The following is a 6012-nucleotide window of genomic DNA, read 5'->3' on the forward strand; positions in this document are numbered from 1 at the left end:
AACTAACAGAAGTAAAGAGCAAAGATAACGATACATATTGGGTTGCCTCCCAACAAGCACTATTGTTTTACGCCCCTCGCTAGGCATATTGCATAGTTTCAAGTGTTGGATCCCTTCATATCTGTCAAAATTAGTTCCTCCAAAATTTTACTTAATAAATCACCCTTTTCTAACCTAGTTTAAGCACTCAAGTACTCAAAGGGATTTATACAATCATTGCTAACATCACTATCATATAAAGGTTCTTCATATAAGACATGGATTTCATCACTAATATGTTCCCTAATAGTGTTTTCTTTTCAATATTCACTAAACCCTTCATTAATTCGTTTAAAAATACATTAAAATTTATCACAAGTGTGGATAAACAAAGATTGTGTTAATTCTTCGGGAAGCACATTCCTCCTCATATTCATATCAATTCCGTGATAGTCATTAAATTCCAACCTACGAATAGTATCATTATTATGGATGATAGCTTCTATGGGAGTACATTCAAATTTTATTCCATAGAAGATTAAAATTTCCTTTGCTTCATGCAAAATATAATCAAATTCATGAATAAGGGTGGTGGTGGAAAATTCCTTAATCTCGGGATCATGCAAGCTAGGGAGTCCCAAGAATATCTTTTGAAGCATAGGATGGAGATGCACAAATTTTCTTTCCATTTTCAAAATAAGCATAGTGATAGCATCCACATAACAATTTTATTTCATCAAGTAAAGAACTTTTAACGAGACAGGAAGCTAACGAGTACTCAAAGAATTTTTGGATGATATTCTTTCCAATAATGTTCCCACAACCCACATGATAAATTTTAGAATTTAGGGTTGCGTGAGTGTTAGTAGTAGGGACTTGATCCATAGGAGGGTCATGAGTGGGATAAAATTTTAATCCCGCTTCATCCAAGTCATTAGTGCTATCTTCAGAAGCACTTTCAATGATAACTTTCTCAAATTCAAACATGATAGCAACTTTCCAGAAAACTAGAGAGCGAAGATGCAATCTAGTGACAAGCAAAACAAGCAAAGATAAATATTTTAATATTTTTATTTTTTATGATACAAACTAAATATTGTTGGGGAATGTTGCATGGGAAACTAAAATTTTCCTACTCACATACACGATCTATCCATGGTGATGAGCATCCATGAGAGGAGAGATCGGATCCACATACCCTTGTAGATCGCTAAGAGGGAAGCATTAAGAAACACGATTGATGTAGTCGAACGTCTTCGCGATCCAAATCGCAAGCCATCCCATGATCCAATCACGATCTAGTGCCAAACAGACGGCACCTCCCCGTTTAGCACACGTACTGCTCAATGATGATCTCCACCTCCTTGATCCAGCAAGCGAGGGTGGAGAGGTAGATGAGTTCTCCGATAGCACAACAACATGGTGGCCGTGGTGGTGAACTAATCCGGCAGGGCTTCGCCAAGCTCTACCGAACTAATCTAGGGGAGGAAGATGATCTAGAAAGGAGAGGGCAGCACGTGGATTTTTCAAGTGGTGGCTGCCCTCAAAACCTCCACTATATATAGGAGGAAGGAGTGGGAGGAGGTGCCCTAGGGTATCCCCTAGGGCCTTTGTCCGCTGGCCAAGGAGGTGGGCGTGGGGGAGGAGTCCTACTCCAAGAAGGACTCCTCCCACCCTCCACCTTTTCCTCTTGGGCGCATGTGCACCTTATTGGGTCGGTTGTCCAGCCCACCAGGGGCTGGTGTGCCACTTCTTGGGCCCATGTGCCCCCCAGGGTGGGTGGGCCCCTCCCGGTAGACCCCCGGAACCCATTCATCACTCCCCGTACACTACTGGAAATACCCGAAACCTCTCCGGAACCCAAATACCAGTTTCCTATATATAAATCTTTACCTCCGGACCATTCTGGAGCTTCTCGTGACGTCCGGGATCTCATCCGGGACTCCGAACAACCTTCGGTCACAAACACACGTAACTCAATTATACCAAAACGTCACTGAACCTTAAGTGTGCAAACAGTGCGGGTTCGAGAACTATGCAGATATGATCAAGACACTCTCCGATCAATAACCAATAGCGGGACCTGGATGCCCATATTGGTTCCTACATATTCTATGAAGATATTTATCGGTTGAACCTCTATCTCAAGAACCTAGATCGGGATTTGCATGATCTCGTGGTCATAGGAACAGATACTTGACATGCAAAACAATAGCAATAAACTGACACGATCACATGCTACGTTCATAGTTTGGGTCTTGTCCATCACATCCTTATCCAAATGATGTGATCCCGTTATCAAATGACAACTCATGTCTATGGCCAAGAAACATTAACCATCTTTGATCAATGAGCTAGTCCTTTAGAGGCTTACTAGGGACAGTGTGTTGTCTATGTATCATGTATTTGAGTTTTCAATCAATAAAATTCTAGCATGGATAATAAATGATTATCATGAATAGGAAATATAATAATAACCACTTTATTATTGCCTCTAGTAAATATTTCCAATAGTCTCCCACTTGCACTAGAGTCAATAATCTAGCTCACATCACTATGTGATTTACATTGTAATGAATGTAACACCCATGCAGTTCTGGTGTTGATCATGTTTCGCTTGTGGAAGAGGCTTATTCAACGGGTGTGCAACATTCAGATCTGTGTGCACTTTACAAATACTTATGTCCTGCTCCTTGATGTAATCACGGATGGAATTGAAGCGTCACTTTATGTGTCTGGTCCTCTTGTGAAACCTGGGTTCCTTAGCTACAGCAATGGCACGAGTGTCGTCACAGAATAGAGTCATTGGATCCAGTGCACTGGGCACAACTCCAAGATCTGTCATGAACTCCTTCATCCAGAAACCTTCTTTAGCCGCCTCTGAGGCAGTTATGTACTCCGCTTCTCATGTAGAATCAGCTACCACGCTTTGCTTGGAACTACACCAGCTTACTGCTCCCCCATTGAGAATAAATACGTATCTGGTTTGAAACTTAGAGTCATCGAGATCAGTGTCAATGATTTCATCGACGTAACCCTTTACGACGAGGTCTTGATCACCTCCATACACGAGAAACATTTCCTTAGTCCTTTTCAGGTACTTCAGAATATTCTTAACCGCTGTCCAATGTTCCATTCCTGGATCACTTTGAACCCTTCCTAACATACTTATGGCAAGGCTGACATCATGTCTTTTGCACAGCATTGCATACATGATAGAGCCTATGGTCGAAGCATAGGGGACGACACTCATCTTTTCTCTATCTTCTACAGTCACTAGGCATTGAGTCTTACTCAACTTCACACCTTGCAATACAGGCAAGAACCCTTTCTTGGACTGGTCCATTTTGAACTTCTTCAAAACTTTCTCAAGGTATGTGCTTTGTGAAAGTCCTATTAAGTGTCTCGATCTATCTCTATAGATCCTGATGCCTAATATGAAAGCAGGTTCTCCTAGGTCCTTCATTGAAAAACTCTTATTAAATATTCTTTTATGCTTCCCATAAATTTTATATTGTTTCCAATCAGCAATATGTCATCCACATATAATATTAGAAATCCTATAGATCTCCCACTCACTTTCTTGTAAATACAAGCTTCTCCATAAACTTGTATAAACCCAAACGCCTTGATCACCTCATCAAAGTGTTGATTCCAACTCTGAGATGCTTGCACCAGTCCATAAATGGATCGCTGGAGCTTGCATACTTTGTCAGCATTCTCTGGATCGGTAAAACCTTCCGGTTGCATCATATACAACTCTTACTTAAGGAAATCGTTAGGGGACACTGTTTCTACATCCATCTGCCAAATTTCATAATTGAAAAATGCAGCTATTGCTAACATGATTCTGACGGACTTAAGCATTGCTACGGGTAAGAAAGTCTCATCGTAGTCAACTCCTTGAACTTGTGAAAACCCCTTTGCCACAAGTCGAGCTTTATAGACGGTGATATTACCGTGGGCATTCGCCTTCTTCTTAAAGATCCATTTATTCTGAATAGCCTTTCGCCCTTTAGGTAATACTTCCAAAGTCCATACTTTGTTTTCATACATGGATCCTATCTCGAATTTCATGGCCTCTAACCATTTGTTGGAATCCGGGCCCACCATCGCTTCTTCATAGCTCATTGGTTCATTGTTGTCCAAGAACATGATTGCTAAGACAGGGTTACCGTACCACTAAGGAGCAGTGCATGCCCTTGTAGACCTACAAGGTTCGATAGCAACTTGATCCGAAGCTTCATGATCATCATCAGTAGCTTCCTCTTCAATTGATGTAGGCTCCACAGAAACATCTTTCCGTGATGCGCTACTTTCTGTTTGAAGTAAACGTTCAACAACCTCATCAAGTTCTATCTTCCTCCCACTCAATTCTTTCAAGAGAAACTCTTTCTCAAGAAATCTTCTATTCTTAGCGACAAACACTTTGCCTTCGGATCTAAGATAAGGTGTACCCAACTATCTCTTTTGGGTATCCTATGAATGCGCATTTCTTTGCTTTGGGTTCCAGCTTTTCCGGGTGAAGCTTTTTGACATAAACATCACATCCCCAAACTACGACAACTTTGGTTTCTTGCCAAACCACAGTTCATATGGCGTCGTCTCAACGGATTTTGATGTTGCCCTATTTAAAGTGAATGCAGTTGTCTCTAATGCATAACCCAAAAATGATAACAACAAATCGGCAAGAGAATCATAGAACGCACCATATCCAATAAAGTACGATTACGATGTTCGGACACACCATTACGCTGTGGTGTTCCACGTGGTGTCGACTATGAAATAATTCCACATTCTCTTAAGTGAGTGTCAAACTCATAACTCAGATATTCTCCTCCTCGATTAGATCATAGGAATTTAATCTTATTTTTACGATGATTCTCAACTTCACCTTGAAATTGGTTGAACTTTTCAAACGTTTCAGACTTATGTTTCGTTAAGTAAATATACCCATATCTACTTAAGTCATTAGTGGAGGTGAGGAAATAACGATTTCCACCACGTGCCTCAATGCTCATTGGACCACACATATCAGTATGTATGATTTCCAACAAGTCACTTGCCCGCTCCATTATACCGAAAAACGGGGTCTTGGTCATCTTGCCCATGAGGCATGGTTCACATGTGTCAAGTGATTCAAAATCAAGTGACTACAAAAGTCCATCGGCATGAAAAGTCCGTCGGCATGGAGCTTCTTCATGCGTTTTACACCAATATGACCTAAGCGGCAGTGCCGCAAGAAAGTGGTACTATCATTATTAACTTTACATCTTTTGGCATCAAATGTTATGAACAGGTGTGCTATCACTATCGAGATTCAATAAAAATAAACCCCTCACATGGGGTGCATGACCATAAAAGATATTAATCATATAAATAGAACAATCATTATTATGTAATTTAAATGAGTAACCTTCTCGCAATAAACAAGATCCAGATATAATGTTCATGATCAACGCATGCACTAAATAACAATTATTCAGGTTCATCACTAATCCCGATGGTAATTGAAGTGAGAGTGTGCCGACGGTGATCGCAACAACCTTGGAACCATTTCCCACGCGCATCGTCACTTCGTCCTTCGCCAACCTCTATCTATTTCGTAGTTCCTGCTTTGAGTTGCAAATGTGAGCAACCGAACCGGTATCAAATACCCAGGCACTACAACGAGAGTTGGTGAGGTACACATCAATAACATGTATATCATATATACCTTGTTTGGTGTTGGCCACCTTCTTGTCGACCAAATACTTGAGGCAGTTCCGCTTCTAGTGACCAGTCCCCTTGCAATGAAAGCACTTAGTTTCTAGCTTGGGTCCAGCCTTGGGTTTCTTCATGGGAGGGGCAACTTCTTTGCCACTCTTCTTGGAGTTACCGTTCTTGCCCTTGCCATTTTTCTTGAAACTAGTGGTTTTATTGACCATCAACACTTGATGTTCCTTCTGAATTTCGGACTCAACGAATTTAAACATCGCAACCAGCTCTGACTCAACATGTAGCTAGGTGGTAGTTATTGAAGAACTCTGTCAG

This window comes from Hordeum vulgare, chromosome 5H, assembly GCF_904849725.1.
Source record: "Hordeum vulgare subsp. vulgare chromosome 5H, MorexV3_pseudomolecules_assembly, whole genome shotgun sequence".
Taxonomy (NCBI): Eukaryota; Viridiplantae; Streptophyta; class Magnoliopsida; order Poales; family Poaceae; genus Hordeum; species Hordeum vulgare.